At 46.2% G+C, this 18780-nt stretch overlaps 1 long non-coding RNA gene across 1 annotated transcript in view; it reads right to left on the reverse strand.

The window, feature by feature from the left end:
- Positions 1–1313: 1313 nt before the first annotated feature.
- Positions 1314–18780, reverse strand: part of LOC149444019 (uncharacterized) — a 104577-nt gene continuing 87110 nt past the window's right edge. The window contains exon 3 of the long non-coding RNA XR_016306571.1: positions 1314–1461. This is a non-coding gene — a long non-coding RNA (uncharacterized LOC149444019). The remainder of the gene's footprint in view (positions 1462–18780) is intronic.

Raw genomic sequence — 18780 nt, forward strand, 5'->3', positions numbered from 1 at the left:
ATGATAGAACTTGGGCTCTGATTGACAGCTTGACTTCACCTGTGCAAGAGGCTAAATGGTGGCACCTAAAGGTGGATAAACTGAGTCTCTGAGAAGATCCAAACTATGGCCCTCCAGGTGTTGAGAAACTGCAAGTCCCATGAGGCCTTGCAAGGCTCTGACAGCCACAGGCAAGACTCCCAGGGGCAGAGGCATGATGGAACTTATAGTACAGCTGAAAGGCCATAGTTTGGAGACCCCTAATCTAGGGAAATCAGGGGTTAGATATGTGCCTAACTATGTGTAATGTGTGTAAAGTGTGCTGGTTTTACTAACAGATCTATCAGTTTCTCATCTCTGAGAAACTGACAGATCACTCCCTGTGTGAAGAGTTCTGTGTTGAATATCAACACAGAGCTCTGGGCTGTCATTGTTCACAGCCGAACAGCAGGTCCCGGCTGTGAATCATTGGCCAAAACTTGTTGACAGACACCTGTTGTATCCAATCACAGTGAGTGCTGATGGGAGGGGCAAAATCTGGAAGTGGCCAGCAATGAAGCCCTTTATGTGGGCGGAGGGTTGTAAAATGGTTATTATTAAAGTCTAAGAATGGTTATTTAAAGCAATGTTTTATGTATAAAAGGTGTCTTAAAGGAAAACATTGCCTTTTCCCAAACGTGTTAAAATAGTTTTACTTTGTTAGCCAATCCTTCAGCTATTTTAAATGAACTTCTCTCCTCAAATATACAGCTGAAACAATGATGATGCTATTATGCAAAGCTTGACTTATGGTCAAAAGTCAACAGCTAAGCCTTCAATTCCATCGCTAATCATTTCCCATAGCTACTGATGTATGTTTAGAGAGGTGACATATGATTGGCACAGGAAGGGCAGGGGTGTCCTTGATGCGTGGGCTCCTATTGACAGCCTGATTTCACCTGTGCAAGAAGCTAAATGGTGGCACCCAAAGGTGGATAAACTGGGTCTCTGAGAAGAGGCTTGAACAGAGTTTTTATTCACGGATTATGGACTGGTCAGTTGTTTATATGTTGAAAAATTCATATTTGGCAGCAGTTTTTCTGAACACTGGAAAAAGAAAAGGTTGTATTAAAGAATAATTATTACTATAAATTTTGGGAAGATTAAAGGGAGAATTTAATTGGTTGCTATTAAAATTGTTATTATAACTACTACCGTTGTTATCCTTTAATTATTAAAGTGTTACTAAACCCAGGCCCCTGCATTCACTATATCTGGTCTCCCACAGTACACAGGACATGGAAATGCAATTATTTTTGTAAATATAAACTGCTAAATACCTTTTCTTACCAGCAGTTAGAGCAGGCTTGTGACTTCTATCAGTGTCCAGCAAAGGACTGGTGAAAGCTTGTAGGAGGAGTTATCATTTTTCTCTTGGAGGATGCAGAACCCTTGACCTCTGTCTGGACAGTGCTGATTGGCCCTGTGTTGATCACATGCACTCTGCCAAGAAAAAAAAAGTCTCTAGCAATACACACCAAATTGAGCATGTGCAATGTGACTTCACACCATATGTCTTATCACGAGATAAGAGGGGGACACTGGAAGAAGGGGAGGATCAGGGTTCTATGGTTTGAGTGGTGGAATTTAAGTGTTAGTGATCTCTTCTGGTGCATATGGGGAATTGATAGTGCGGGTGTTTGTGGCTGTATGTGTCTGGTGTGTGTGTGTTTTGACTGTGTTTGACTGTTTTTGATTGTTAATATGTTATTCTGCTGTTGTTTTTTGTTTTGTAATTTTTACAGTTCTCTGTAAAGGGCTCATGGCCCAGCATTAATTTGTTGGTTGTGTCTGATCCTTTTCTATGTACCCTTGGACTTAGGTTTTAGTTTTGGGTTCCTGTTATTATTTATCATTTGTCTTTCTTTTTTTCTGTTATTGTTTGTGTTTTATAAATACAAAATAAATAAACACCTTTTAAAAAAAAGGGGAGGATCAGAGAAGTCAGGATCAAACAGCCTTTTTGCATAATGCAGAGTATTAACCCCTTAGGTTCCACAGTGAGTATAACAAGCATGCTTTACTGCATATACACACTGATTTTACTGTTGTGGGCTTAGTAACACTTTATGTGACAACATATTATGTACAATTGTGCACTTATTAACCAATTGCCCTCCAGAGGATTTACCCCCCATTCCTGACCAGGCCATTTTTTGCGTTACAGCTCTGCGTTACTTTAACTGGCAATTGCGCTGTCATGCAATGCTGCACCCAATTACATTTACGTCCTTTTTTCCCCCACAAATTGAGCTTTCTTTCTGTGGTATTTGATCGCCTGTGCGCTTTTTACTTTTTGCGCTATAAAAAAAATCAACAATTTTGAGAAAAAAACAATATTTTTTTACTTTTTGCTATTAAACACATCCATTAAAAAAATGTAAACAATCAAATTTCAACATAAATTTAGGCCAAAATGTATTCTGCTAAAAAAAATGCCAATACGTGTAATTTAATTGGTTTAGGTGAAAGTTATAGTGTTGACAAATGGCAGTATATATACTAGATTTTTTTTAATTTTTTTTTACTAGTAATGGTGGCAATCAGTGACTTATAGCAGGACTGCAGCGGACATTCTGACACTGGGGGGAACTGACTTGGTGTCACTGACATCCCCGGTGACACCAACACAGTGATCAGTGCTAAAAAAAAAGTACTGACACTTTACTAATGGCACTGGGCAGGAGGGGATTAACACGAGGGGAGATCAAAGGGTTAACTGTGTGCTGGGAGTGTTTTTTTTTTCTGGGGGGCGGTGTGTTGGTGCTTCACTGTAAGCACACAGCTCTGGATGGTGGTGCTTTGCACAGCCATCCAGAGCAGTGTGCCCGAGCCGACAGGGAAGAGGACTGTTAGTAAACAAAGCATCCCTCCTCCCCATCGGAGATCCTCGGTAATTACAGGGCGCTGGCAGGGAATCACCCGGGACCCGTGTATATATACACACACACACACACACACACACACACACACACACGTGATTTTGCGCACCCCTGCTGCCCTGTAGCAGTATATCTGCTATAGGGCAGCAGGGAAGCGGTTAATAACTTTAAGATAACAAACATAAACATATGCATACATACACTAGTCAGTTCCTTACATCTTCTGCACATGTTCTGTAGCCACCACACCAAGGACTCGTAAGTGGCAATATATTACATTTTTGGTTTTGGGTTTAGACACACTTTAATTGTTAGATGCTGATTTTAATTAGATTAGCATGGTGGTGAACAGGGATAGCTGCCAGCAAACTTTGTAAAAAAAAAAGCATATGTATTTATTATTTATAGCAATATTTAGGTAAATACCATTTATCGTTCATGTTTTCATCTCTGAGCTGCTGAAAGGCTGAGCTAAAGGCTCCTGGCCTCTCCACAGTCCGGTACTCTAGTGAGTACTGGAGGGGCAGAGCAGAATACCAGTGACTGACAGTCACCAACTCTCTGCTCATTGACCAAGAACTGAGCAATCGGTTGTCTTAGATCGCTCAGTCTTCAGTCTTAGAGGTGGCGAACCGCAGATGCTGCATTAAATCAATGCTTCGTCCACCTTGGTGAGTATTTGTGTTTGTTGTTTTGAAAAGCCATACTTCTCTTTCAACAAACAGTAGTGAATTTTAAAACAAACCTTCGCTGTGCAGCAATAATTATTTTTTGCAGCTTAGCTCACCCTGCTACCCACTCGTAGATCAACTGCTGGGTGAGTTAAACTGTCTTATACTAGGACTACAGCGTTCCTGTTATTTTTGTTTTAGAGTTTGAGGATGAATTACTCTAAAGTGCCTGATGCTACATAGGTCAGTGTGTGTTTAGGTTTTTTGAATATTTAAATCTTTATAGCATGGCCCCAGTTACATGTTTCCTTTAGTATGCCTACAAAGGCAAGGACTGATATCTCCCTGAGAATAATAGGCAAGGAGACTTGCACCCAACTTCTACCCATCCTATGTCTTGGACCTATTACACTACTAACATGACTCATCTGATGAAAAAGCAGACATGCATAATTCACAACTTCCTTCCTCCTGTTCAAGGATTGTCTGGTCCACTTGGAAAATTTGCAACACACTGGAACTTTTCTGTTGGTATATAATTGCTTCTGGTGTTGAAAGTCTTTTTTTTCACTCCCAATGACCTGCGATTGATCATTTTCTAGCCCAAGCATCAGATTGGGTGAAGGACCAGGCTGCTTTTGGTGCAGCACAGAACTCTTCAATGTAACTGCTGAACAAGATTTGTGTATAGAAACATTCCCCTCTAAAGATAAAAGCATTATATCAGTTATGTTCACTTTAACCATCCTCTAATCTTATAATTATTGCACTTTATATCAACAAAGTTGTAATTTAGTTATATTGGCCCATTAAAATGTAAAATTATTTGAAAGGAACATAAAATGCTGTCATTTACTACAGCAATTGATCGTTAAAAACAAAGGTTGTAACGTGTACAATGTTATAAACCATTGGTCATTGGGCTTTGCATAATAAGGTAGACTTTGCCCATGAGTGAGTGGTGATTGGTCATACATTGCTCATAAAGGCACACACAGATTATGGAAGACTAGATTAGCAGGCAGTGGGTAACTTTCCAGCAATTTATTACGTCACTGATTAATCTATCTATTATATACTTCTAAAAACATAAAGTTAGTGTGAGGTGGACCTGCAATGAGAGGACGCAAGCGGTGGCTCAACTGGGATCTGTAAAATGAGGCTATAGATACTGTTCCTTTTTCAGCTCTCACAGGCCATTGGTCTACCTAGTAAAGATACAGCCACTATGTTTCGTAATCTATATAAAGTTGGCCAGATCATTTGTGTTTAGCCTATGCAGAGAACTGGGAAGGCATGCTGTAAAAATCTTATGTGGTGGCTCTTTGGGAATAACAATAGCATTTAGGCCAGGATTTCTAACCTTAACTTACTGCCGTTGCCCTGAGAAGCGTCTACTTATTTTGTTGGCACTTAATGTGACCCTTCACTTTGCTTATGCAAGGCCAAATAACAGGGTCACCTAAAGTGAACATGTTGCCCAACTCAACTTCCTAGTAAAAGTGCTTATACTGTGTCATCATTGGAGTCTGTGGGAAAAAAACACAGAGCACAGCAGAGGACCAGGAGATTGATACTCCTGGAATTGTCCACTTCTGAAGAGACTTCAGCCTATGATTTCTCGTCAATGGAGTTGAGTTCGGTTGTGCGGGTAACAGGAGTGGTAAGAACTGGGACAGTGCTACAAGCTTCACCGCGATCCAAGGGTGGCTTTAAAACCCAGTGCTCATACTGAAAGGTCTCTGCAACCTCAGTAATTCACAGTACACAAGGAAAAGTTAGGACATCGGTATACATCAGCATAGTTGTTGTCCTTTATTATACATAATGGAACGCAGCCATAGATATGCCAACACGATTCAGCCATTCAGGCATTAGTCATGAGTAGAGATGAGCGAATTATTCAAAAATTCGGTTCGGCTGATTCGCCGAATTCGCGGAAAAAATTTGCTTCGAGCCGAATATATTCGCTGCGAATTTAACTTATAAAAAGGGTGTTTCTAGGCTTCAGAGAGCCTTTATATTAGTGCAGAACACTGTACCTTTAATTTAAATGCCCTTGGAGTCTGCTGGGGAAGAGAAATAATACTGTCAGTCAGTATGACATGCAGATGAGTGCCGTCGATCTTAGAATCACCGCACACTTCACTCATTTGGGCAGTCACGGGGCCAAAACCAGAGTGTGGAGCCACAGTGTGGCGGTGGAGGCAGCAGCAATGGGAGGCCATACAGCACCCTATGACAAAATGGAACCCACCAGCAGTGTGAGGAGACCTGAAAGTGGCACATGGCAGAGTGTGGCGATGGAGACAGCAGCAATGGGAGGCCGTACATGGGACCCATGACACACTCTGGACCTGGCAGCACCATGAGGAGGCGGTACAGGAGCCCATGACAGATTACGGGCCTGGCAGCAGCATGAGGAGTCAGTACGGGGGCCCATGGCAGATTACGGGCCTGGCAGCAGCATGAGGAGGCGGTACAGGGGCCCATGGCAGAGTGGCGGAGCGTAAGCAGCTAAAATTGAAGGCCATACAGAGGCCTATGTTAAAAAGTCCCCCCAGCAGCAGCGTGAGGAGACGACTATCAAGAGTCCAATGGCAGAGTGGCGGAGCAGAAGCAGCTTCAATTGAAGGCCATACACAGGCCTAGGTTAAAAAGCGGAAGCCGTCAGCAGCGTGAGCAGACGACAGAGACACATGGCGCAGGGTGGCGGTGGATGCAGCAGTATTCGGAAGCCAAACACAGGCCTCGGTTAAAAAGCGGAAGCCGTCAGCAGCGGAAGCAGACGACAGAGGCACATGGCGCAGGGTGGCGGTGGAGGCAGCAGCAATGGAAGGCCATACAGCACCCTATCACAACAGTGATAAGGAGACCTGAAAGTGGCACATGGCGCAGGGTGGCGGTGGAGGCAGCAGTATTCGGAAGCCAAACACAGGCCTCGGTTAAAAAGCGGAAGCCGTCAGCAGCGTGAGCAGACGACAGAGGCACATGGCGCAGGGTGGCGGTGGAGGCAGCAGCAATGGAAGGCCATACAGCACCCTATCACAAAATGGAACCCACCAACAGTGTAAGGAGACCTGAAAGTGGCACATGGCGCAGGGTGGCGGTGGAGGCAGCAGTATTCGGAAGACATACACAGGACTAGTTTAAAAAGCGGAAGCCGTCAGCAGCATGAGCAGACGACAGAGGCACATGGCGCAGGGTGGCGGTGGAGGCAGCAGTATTCGGAAGCCATACACAGGCCTAGGTTAAAAAGCGGAAGCCGTCAGCAGCGTGAGCAGACGACAGAGACACATGGCGCAGGGTGGCGGTGGATGCAGCAGTATTCGGAAGCCAAACACAGGCCTCGGTTAAAAAGCGGAAGCCGTCAGCAGCGTGAGCAGACGACAGAGGCACATGGCGCAGGGTGGCGGTGGAGGCAGCAGCAATGGAAGGCCATACAGCACCCTATCACAAAATGGAACCCACCAACAGTGTAAGGAGACCTGAAAGTGGCACATGGCGCAGGGTGGCGGTGGAGGCAGCAGTATTCGGAAGCCATACACAGGCCTAGGTTAAAAAGCGGAAGCCGTCAGCAGCGTGAGCAGACGACAGAGACACATGGCGCAGGGTGGCGGTGGATGCAGCAGTATTCGGAAGCCAAACACAGGCCTCGGTTAAAAAGCGGAAGCCGTCAGCAGCGTGAGCAGACGACAGAGGCACATGGCGCAGGGTGGCGGTGGAGGCAGCAGCAATGGAAGGCCATACAGCACCCTATCACAAAATGGAACCCACCAACAGTGTAAGGAGACCTGAAAGTGGCACATGGCGCAGGGTGGCGGTGGAGGCAGCAGTATTCGGAAGCCATACACAGGCCTAGGTTAAAAAGCGGAAGCCGTCAGCAGCGTGAGCAGACGACAGAGACACATGGCGCAGGGTGGCGGTGGATGCAGCAGTATTCGGAAGCCAAACACAGGCCTCGGTTAAAAAGCGGAAGCCGTCAGCAGCGTGAGCAGACAACAGAGGCACATGGCGCAGGGTGGCGGTGGAGGCAGCAGCAATGGAAGGCCATACAGCACCCTATCACAAAATGGAACCCACCAACAGTGTAAGGAGACCTGAAAGTGGCACATGGCGCAGGGTGGCGGTGGATGCAGCAGTATTCGGAAGACATACACAGGACTAGTTTAAAAAGCGGAAGCCGTCAGCAGCGTGAGCAGACGACAGAGGCACATGGCGCAGGGTGGCGGTGGAGGCAGCAGTATTCGGAAGCCATACACAGGCCTAGGTTAAAAAGCGGAAGCCGTCAGCAGCGTGAGCAGACGACAGAGACACATGGCGCAGGGTGGCGGTGGATGCAGCAGTATTCGGAAGCCAAACACAGGCCTCGGTTAAAAAGCGGAAGCCGTCAGCAGCGGAAGCAGACGACAGAGGCACATGGCGCAGGGTGGCGGTGGAGGCAGCAGCAATGGAAAGCCATACAGCACCCTATCACAAAATGGAACCCACCAACAGTGTAAGGAGACCTGAAAGTGGCACATGGCGCTGGGTGGCGGTGGATGCAGCAGTATTCGGAAGCCAAACACAGGCCTCGGTTAAAAAGCGGAAGCCGTCAGCAGCGTGAGCAGACGACAGAGGCACATGGCGCAGGGTGGCGGTGGAGGCAGCAGCAATGGAAGGCCATACAGCACCCTATCACAAAATGGAACCCACCAACAGTGTAAGGAGACCTGAAAGTGGCACGTGGCGCAGGGTGGCGGTGGAGGCAGCAGTATTCGGAAGACATACACAGGACTAGTTTAAAAAGCGGAAGCCGTCAGCAGCATGAGCAGACGACAGAGGCACGTGGCGCAGGGTGGCGGTGGAGGCAGCAGTATTCGGAAGCCATACACAGGCCTAGGTTAAAAAGCGGAAGCCGTCAGCAGCGTGAGCAGACGACAGAGACACATGGCGCAGGGTGGCGGTGGATGCAGCAGTATTCGGAAGCCAAACACAGGCCTTGGTTAAAAAGCGGAAGCCGTCAGCAGCGTGAGCAGACGACAGAGGCACATGGCGCAGGGTGGCGGTGGAGGCAGCAGCAATGGAAGGCCATACAGCACCCTATCACAAAATGGAACCCACCAACAGTGTAAGGAGACCTGAAAGTGGCACATGGCGCAGGGTGGCGGTGGAGGCAGCAGTATTCGGAAGACATACACAGGACTAGTTTAAAAAGCGGAAGCTGTCAGCAGCATGAGCAGACGACAGAGGCACATGGCGCAGGGTGGCGGTGGAGGCAGCAGTATTCGGAAGCCATACACAGGCCTAGGTTAAAAAGCGGAAGCCGTCAGCAGCGTGAGCAGACGACAGAGACACATGGCGCAGGGTGGCGGTGGATGCAGCAGTATTCGGAAGCCAAACACAGGCCTCGGTTAAAAAGCGGAAGCCGTCAGCAGCGTGAGCAGACGACAGAGGCACATGGCGCAGGGTGGCGGTGGAGGCAGCAGCAATGGAAGGCCATACAGCACCCTATCACAAAATGGAACCCACCAACAGTGTAAGGAGACCTGAAAGTGGCACATGGCGCAGGGTGGCGGTGGAGGCAGCAGTATTCGGAAGCCATACACAGGTCTAGGTTAAAAAGCGGAAGCCGTCAGCAGCGTGAGCAGACGACAGAGACACATGGCGCAGGGTGGCGGTGGATGCAGCAGTATTCGGAAGCCAAACACAGGCCTCGGTTAAAAAGCGGAAGCCGTCAGCAGCGTGAGCAGACGACAGAGGCACATGGCGCAGGGTGGCGGTGGAGGCAGCAGCAATGGAAGGCCATACAGCACCCTATCACAAAATGGAACCCACCAACAGTGTAAGGAGACCTGAAAGTGGCACATGGCGCAGGGTGGCGGTGGAGGCAGCAGTATTCGGAAGACATACACAGGACTAGTTTAAAAAGCGGAAGCCGTCAGCAGCGTGAGCAGACGACAGAGGCACATGGCGCAGGGTGGCGGTGGAGGCAGCAGTATTCGGAAGCCATACACAGGCCTAGGTTAAAAAGCGGAAGCCGTCAGCAGCGTGAGCAGACGACAGAGGCACATGGCGCAGGGTGGCGGTGGAGGCAGCAGTATTCGGAAGCCAAACACTGGCCTCGGTTAAAAAGCGGAAGCCGTCAGCAGCGTGAGCAGACGACAGAGGCACATGGAGCAGGGTGGCGGTGGAGGCAGCAGCAATGGAAGGCCATACAGCACCCTATCACAAAATGGAACCCACCAACAGTGTAAGGAGACGTGCAACAGAGGAATGACGTCGTTCATCCCATAGTCCTGCTGACTCACGAATAGCGTGGCCTCCCCAAAGGGCCTGAGCAAGCGGCAGGTGTCACGCATGAGCTGCCAATGGCTGACATCTAAGTTACACAGGGGAGTACCTTTATCCGCTTGTAACATCAGGAAATCGGTGATGGCCTTTCGCTGTTCATAAAGGCGGTCTAACATATGTAGGGTTGAATTCCACCTTGTTGCAACGTCGCAGATCAGGCGATGCTGTGGAATTCCGTTCTGCCGCTGCAGCTCAAGGAGGGTGTGCTTTGCAGTGTAGGAATGGCTGAAATGCATGCAAAGTTTACGTGACATTTTAAGGATGTCTTGCAGTGGGATGGTGGATTTTAGGAACCGCTTGACAACCAGATTGAACACGTGAGCCATGCATGGCGCATGGCACAACCTTCCTTGACGCAGAGCAGACACCATGTTCTTTCCGTTGTCGGTCAACATGGTTCCGATTTTCAGTTTGCGCGGAGACAGCCATCTGTCGATTTCTCTGTTCATTACACTCAGAAGTTCCTCCCCTGTGTGACTACGTTCGCCAAGGCATACCAGGTGCAGCACAGCGTGACACCGTTGCGCCCTGCACATGTGATATGCCGGTCGGGTAATGGGACTTGGCACGGGGGTGGCGGCTGAGGACACGGCAGAAGAAGAGGTGGTAGAGGCGGACATCTTTGCTGGACCAAGGACGTGCAAACGTGGAGGCAAAAGCGGCGTGACCTGTCCAAGTTGCTGGTGCGGCTGTGCCGGCACCACGTTCACCCAGTGGGCCGTAAATGACATGTACTGTCCCTGACCGTAGTTATAGCTCCACACGTCGGCGCTGCCGTGCACTTTGGCAGAGACCGACATGCTCAAAGACTGGCCCACCATCTCTTCTACATGTGAATGCAGGGCTGGCACTGCCTTTTTGGCGAAGAAATGCCGGCTTGGCACTCTCCACCGCGGCTCGGCACAAGCCATCATTTCTCGGAAAGGTGCTGAGTCCACCACTTGGAAAGAGAGGGACTGCAGCACCAGCAACTTGGACAGGAGGACGTTCAGCTTCTGCACCGTCGGGTGCGTGCTAGCAAACTGTTGTCTCTTGGAAACGGATTCCAAGAAAGACTGCTGACGGAATCCGTGAAGAGGAGTAGCAGGAGAAGGAGCATCTGAACGAGCGGAAGATGCCAACGAGCGACAACTCCCCTCAGCAGAGGTGTTGGAGCCTTGACTGGCTGATAGAGGGCGATTGACGTCGGGTGACGGAGCAAGTAACGGAGCGGGTGATGGAGCGGGGGCTGGGGCAGGCAGAACCGCCGTATCTTTATCACGGTTTTCCCAGGCCACCGAATGGCGACGCTGCATATGCTGACGCAATGCTGTAGTCCCAACATTGGCCCCCTGGCCACGCTTGACTTTCTGGCCACATAGTCGACATACGGCTACGTTTACTTCCTCGGGCGGCTTGACGAAAAATTGCCACACCGCCGAGTAGGAAACTTTGCCCCCGCTACTCCTCACTGGCTGACTGCTACTTCCTCCATGCACACCGGCACCACTACTGGCCGTGGTGGTAGGCTGCAGTGGAGCTGGTGCTCTACTCCGTGGCCGTTTGGCTCCACTGACACTGCTGCGACCCTGCTGCCTCCTGGGCAACCCACCGACTGTTTTGTCGCTGGCAAGCTGGCACCCTCTGCTCCTGATGATGCGGAAGCAATAGCCTGATGACGACGAGGCTGCCAAGTGCGATCAGCCTCATCATCATCAATTAGGGTCTACTAGCCCCCTCGGCTGCGTGTGGGTCAGGAGACAGACCTGTCTCTAGACCGGCTACCGAGCCACTCTCCTCGCCAGTACTTCTTCGCCTGGCTGCTCAAGAGGCGGATGTCTCCCCCCCGTTCCTGACCGCCCTCTGTTAGCTCTTCCTCACTGTACAGTGGGGCTGAGCCCACAGCATGCGATACTTCGCTTGGTGAGGGAACACCAAAGGACAGGGGCAGGTCGAGGACACGTGATTTCAGTGGGCTTGCTCCCGGGCCATGCCAAATAACGGTTGTGTCTGACGTACCCACCGACCGTTGGCTGTAGGTGTCAGAGGTGACCTGGGAAGAGGAAGACGACCGAGTCAACCAATCGATGACGGCAGGGTTGTCGGTGGAGACACGACCGCTGGATGACACCGGGAGCACTGGCCTCTGGCTGCGACTAGTGCTGCCTCGACCCCTTCCTCTGCTGCCACATCTGCTCGCTCCTGAAACATTGCCTCCTCTGCCACTCCTCTGCGTGTTGTCTGACATACTCTTTAATTCAATAAGCACCCCAAAAATAAAACTGGATTTAACTCTTTGAACGTACAATAGTGGTTGTGAAGCAGAAAGTCAGTTTATTTAGCACAATCGGTCAATTGCAGCTTGCCGTTGGCTGGAAACTGTACGTTTATGTCACTGGAATGCAATATTCACCCAAAAAATATTACCGCCACCCGGCGTGTATATGGATTTAACTCTTTGAACGTACAATAGTGGTTGTGAAGCAGAAAGTCAGTTTATTTAGCACAATCGGTCAATTGCAGCTTGCCGTTGGCTGGAAACTGTACGTTTATGTCACTGGAATGCACTAATCACCCAAAAAATATTACCGCCACCCGGCGTGTAAATGTATCTAACTCTTTGAACGTACAATAGTGGTTGTGAAGCAGAAAGTCAGTTTATTGTACACAATCGGTCAATTGCAGCTTGCCGTTGGCTGGAAACTGTACGTTTCTGTCACTGGAATGCACTAATCACCCAAAAAATATTACCGCCACCCGGCGTGTAAATGGATCTAACTCTTTGAACGTACAATAGTGGTTGTGAAGCAGAAAGTCAGTTTATTGTACACAATCGGTCAATTGCAGCTTGCCGTTGGCTGGAAACTGTACGTTTCTGTCACTGGAATGCACTAATCACCCAAAAAATATTACCGCCACCCGGCGTGTAAATGGATCTAACTCTTTGAACGTACAATAGTGGTTGTGAAGCAGAAAGTCAGTTTATTTAGCACAATCGGTCAATTGCAGCTTGCCGTTGGCTGGAAACTGTACGTTTATGTCACTGGAATGCACTAATCACCCAAAAAATATTACCGCCACCCGGCATGTATATGGATTTAACTCTTTGAACGTACAATAGTGGTTGTGAAGCAGAAAGTCAGTTTATTTAGCACAATCGGTCAATTGCAGCTTGCCGTTGGCTGGAAACTGTACGTTTATGTCACTGGAATGCACTAATCACCCAAAAAATATTACCGCCACCCGGCGTGTATATGGATTTAACTCTTTGAACGTACATTAGTGGTTGTGAAGCAGAAAGTCAGTTTATTTAGCACAATCGGTCAATTGCAGCTTGCCGTTTGCTGGAAACTGTACGTTTATGTCACTGGAATGCACTAATCACCCAAAAAATGTTACCGCCACCCGGCGTGTATATGGATTTAACTCTTTGAACGTACAATAGTGGTTGTGAAGCAGAAAGTCAGTTTATTTAGCACAATCGGTCAATTGCAGCTTGCCGTTGGCTGGAAACTGTACGTTTATGTCACTGGAATGCACTAATCACCCAAAAAATATTACCGCCACCCGGCGTGTAAATGGATTTAACTCTTTGAACGTACAATAGTGGTTGTGAAGCAGAAAGTCAGTTTATTTAGCACAATCGGTCAATTGCAGCTTGCCGTTGGCTGGAAACTGTACGTTTATGTCACTGGTATGCACTAATCACCCAAAAAATATTACCGCCACCCGGCGTGTAAATGGATCTAACTCTTTGAACGTACAATAGTGGTTGTGAAGCAGAAAGTCAGTTTATTTAGCACAATCGGTCAATTGCAGCTTGCCGTTGCCTGGAAACTGTACGTTTCTGTCACTGGAATGCACTAATCACCCAAAAAATATTACCGCCAGCCGGCGTGTAAATGGATTTAACTCTTTGAACGTACAATAGTGGTTGTGAAGCAGAAAGTCAGTTTATTGTACACAATCGGTCAATTGCAGCTTGCCGTTGGCTGGAAACTGTACGTTTCTGTCACTGGAATGCACTAATCACCCAAAAAATATTACCGCCAGCCGGCGTGTAAATGGATTTAACTCTTTGAACGTACAATAGTGGTTGTGAAGTAGAAAGTCAGTTTATTTTGCACTATCGGCAAACTGCAGCACCAACTGTGCACGACAGCCACCAAAAAAAAAAATGGTGTATGTCACTTTAAATTTTCGATTCTTTGATAGCTGTGGCCCTAAGTAATGATTCTGTGTCCCTGAGTAACGATTCTGTGTCCCTGAGTAACGATTCTGTGTCCCTGAGTAACGATTCTGTGTCCCTGAGTAACAATTCTGTGGCCCTAAAGTCTCTGTGGCCCTAACTCTGTCCCTCAATACACAGAGGTCTGTCTCTCTTGAATGACCGGAGGCTAATGGAGAATTCTAAGATGGCCGCGATTTATAGCTCCACCATTACACAGTGCTGGCTGGCTGGCTGCTGATTGGCTAATGCGATCACATGTCATGATTCATGACTCATGAATGCATTATGGATCAGCGCGCCTTGTCTGCACGCCTTCCCAGAGATCCCCGCCCCATCTTCTCTGTCCATTTTCTCCTGTCGCCACACATGTCGCCGCCATTTTTGGGAAAATTCGATTCGTGCATCCGAAGTTTGCTAATCTTCGGATTCGTCGCGAATAGAATTTTTCCAAATCTTCGGAACGAATTCCACTTCGTCATGTTCGATTCGCTCATCTCTAGTCATGAGCCATGACTAATATTTTAGTGGCAAGTTGATTTTTAATATGCCCCCTTTATAGTACCCTTTCCTGTGCTCCTTTACTGCTTCAGAAGACAAGAAGATATTCTGGTATGGGTGAGAATGTGATTCACTATCCTTCTGCCATGTGACAAAGTTTGCTAATTGGCCCTCATGGAATTTAACAGCTGCAGCTCTCATGCCTATATGTCCCCTGTGAATCAGGGAATTTTTTAAATATATGCTATTAGTCTGTTTATTCATCAATAACTCTAATAATTTTTAGGATAACAAAGTATTACACACACACACAAATGTACAGTGTATATATATTTATATATATATATATACAACCACACCCAAAAACAATATACAAAACTAAACAAAATGTATTCGACCACCGGCAGTTTAAAAAAAATATTGTTGCTCTAGATATAAAGTATACACCTATGGAGGGAGAGGGTGGGATCTAAGGAGGGGCAGCATTTTTAAGCTATGCTTGGGGCATCAGTTGCCCTTAATCTGGCCCTAAATATGGGTGTGCAGAACTACCCCCTTAAGGGTTGCTTAGTCATTTTTGGCTTCCCTCTTGATTTGGACCTCTTGTTGAAAGCTCAACCTCTGCTGACACCACTGTGCTCTGGTGACCCAAATAAATCACACCTGTAGAATGGATTCAGCAAATATGATGACTCTTGGCAATTGTGAGCAAAAGAAACAACATTCACAATGAAGCAACAGTGTCTTCTAGCAGGCCTGCTTTCAGAAATAATCCACTGCCTCCAGTCTGAGGAGACTATTGAATCCCCAGTGTGCAGGAATGACTATCAATAACAGATAGGCCCACCGTCGGTCTTCAGAGCTGAATAACAAGGATTAGATGTGAAATAAAGAGAATTCTCAGTTATAATTGGCAGTGTCCCCTTTAAGCGCTCTATAATGTCTTCTGTGTGCTTGCTGGGGCCCAATTAATATGAAGTTGTGTCAAGGGGTGGATGGTAGTTCCTTAGGGTGTCACATCAAAGATAGTGAAGGAAGAGGAGAATACTTAACACTTCCCTGATTGATGGTAAACATTTAGTGCCAGGTTCCCTTTAAGAGCTCTAAGGCTTGATGTAGTAAACAGCCACGATTTGCATAAATGTCTATGGACAAAAGCAAAGGATGGACAGTAGTAAGAGTCCTGCTCTGCAGAAAGTGAACTGGTTGATTCAGTTGGAATGGCTGCATCTTGATCTATATTCCTGTGGTCAGCTAACTGTACTGCAGATGTATTCCAAGGATGGCACTGGTATACCTAGGCCGCAAAGTAGGGCAACTGTATGTTATGTTTACAACTGGTTGCAAGTAGATAACTGAGGCGATGAGCTATCAATGTTCAATTTGTTAGTGGATGTTTCTGTCCCTCTCACCCGATCAGATTGCCACGATCTGTCTTTCCCAATGGACAGAGACAGTCCACGGGCCCTCTGGTTCAGACTTGGTGTTCCACTCTGTCTCCTGCAGTCCGAGTGGCCTTTCATTTCAATGGGTTACAGGTGTATCATAAAACATGGTCAGTAAGAAGGAGTATGCTTTTATGATTTTATTCATTGCTTGTGGCATCTCTGGGTGAAAAAAGTCCAATTTGGTATTTGGTATCCGGGCACTTTCACATGTGAGAGTGATTGAAGCTACACATAAGAAATCCCCTTATTGGTTCGATGCATTGTTGTATGTTGTTTTAGTAGGTCAGGTGACTGACTATGCTACTTATTTTTCACCATTCTGTTGTGGTGGTTTATGTAAGGATATATATTATTTATAAAGGGCGTGTCCCTTTCCCTTAGATGAAATATTACAGTGCCTCCAGCCGTTAAAATACGGCAAATATTTAGTAAACCAATAATTTGGACACCTTGATAATTTGATCACCACTTATTATTATACCTTGAATTCTTTTAGCCAATATGATTTCGTACCATACACACAAAATTTGCCTTATAATAGATAAATATAAAAATTTATTTATGTACAAAAATTATATATATATTAACACAAAACGCAAAAGACTGGTGATAAATGAATATTGGTACACACTATCAAAAATATATCCTACCAATGTAAGACACACTAATAAGGTCTCTAACTAATTACATCAATTACAATTTTTAAATGATGTGATTATTTATTAAATTTATTAATAATTAATAATTTCGAATATCTCAAAGGTTATATTCTCGCACGCCGTGGCCATAGGATTGCAAGAAGTAAGCCCTTGATATGTGATACTCTGGTTATTAATATTCAATAAATTATGAAATATGGAAAAATTTATAATATGGCAATAAACAATTTTTTTAACAGTAACACAGTATCTGACTACAGATATCTAACTACCCAATATTGTTGTAATACACTAAGGTAATTTTATGATTCTACACAACAGAGAAAGTAATTAATACAAAATCAAATAAACATCTCACCACACCCGGACGTCAGACTAGGCAACTCTCCCGTGGATTTAGCTGGCAGTGGAACGCCTTTAGACTGATATATAGGGCGAGTGAAAGATTCTCAGTAGGGGAGAATGTAGGAGGTTATAAGATTAGAGGTTTAAAGTTTTAAGAAGTTTGAAAAGATGGAAGAGTAATTATTTCAGCAGAGATCTTCTTCAGATGTCAGGTCTTTCCATGAGGTCTTTATGAGGGTTCCTCTTTTTTTAAAGCACATGGGCTTTTATATCCACTAGTCCATTGTTCTAAGATACCTTCCCACCAGGCTTCCTGATTGGCTAGTTGAGAAATGTGTGTACATAAGCTATTTCTCACCTGCCCGCCAGGTGGCGGTCATGTATCACAGAACAATGTGAGCATTTGAGATGACTCATACCTTGGGTGGAATCTTCAGGTAATTTCAGGAATAAAATATACGGCTCTATCCAGATATAGCAGTGATACCTATATTATTCTAAATAGGGACCATGGAATATAGGTGTATATTCAGTTATTCCTACTCGAAATATCATCCTGTTTGTTTCCTGATAAGACATGTAACTAATGCTAGTTTATAATACATCTTACTTCCCATCATCTCAATACTCAAGTTAGTGATATATAGTTCCCATTGCTGAGTATTTAGTGGTGTTTAAAACTATACCATCTTATTTATAATATGTTTTTGTAGTATATTTTTGTCATGATATACAGTGAACTTTTAAACTTAAATGTCCTGAATTTCACCCCTTTGTTTCAGAATCAACATTTTCTCTGTGTAGGGAAAAACTCTCTATTTGCCTGGCCCTTGTATTGGACTCATGGTAAACAACTGTTAATGCTTTCACCCTTGGTGAACAATAGTATATGGTAATAGTTTCAGAGGTCTGTTGGTTCATCACACTCTACAAGGTTTGGGTAAGCTCTCAGACAATCAGTTTGGTTCCTCTATTGTCATGTCCAGACCTTGTATATGTTTACCTGCTTATTGAAGTCTGAATAATGGTGTTTGATCACCTGTAGAACTTCAAAATAGTATTGTCTCTAGGAGGAAAGAAAAACAATCCCTTCACCCATTCTCTCCAGTTCTTTAACTAGAATTCTTGGTGGTTCAACCAAGACAAAATTAACTCTTAACATCCGGTTATGCTGATCTGTTTGCCATATAATATTATGTCTTGATAAAAGTCATATTCTTGAGACATGATTCAAAAGCCCACAACAAAATCCCCCTTTGTTTTTGGGGTATAGGCACGCGTAGAGGGGTGTCTGTATCGAAAAACATGAGTGGGACTTTTGGGTTAGAGTGATCGTTCGTCTTCTCTGGTGAAGGGAATGAAATTCAAAAAGAAAAAAAATTTTCGATAATAAAATGGCAGCGGTCATGCTGGTTGTTCCTCAACTTGACTCGGCGTCTTTAGATGGACACTTCCGATGACGATCCTGGTCTTGTGATGAGGCCGGCCTGGCCTGGCACATCCACCTTGGGGTCCATGGGTCCTCCGCACGACAGGTCTCTTAGACGGTCTCCTAGGCGGGTCTTTTCTTCTGGACTGGCCCTTGGTGGCCTGGGACATCAGGTTATCGTCTCCGGATCGATCTCTGGCATCTGGCCTTTCCCACAGGACATTATAGCTTCCTTCTAGGGTCCGGTCATTGACACCTCCGATCGCCGGTCTGGTCATAGTCTGGGC

Source organism: Staurois parvus, unplaced genomic scaffold (assembly GCF_062004578.1).
Source record: "Staurois parvus isolate SC_StPar_1 unplaced genomic scaffold, SC_StPar_1.0 ptg000818l, whole genome shotgun sequence".
Lineage (NCBI taxonomy): Eukaryota > Metazoa > Chordata > Amphibia > Anura > Ranidae > Staurois > Staurois parvus.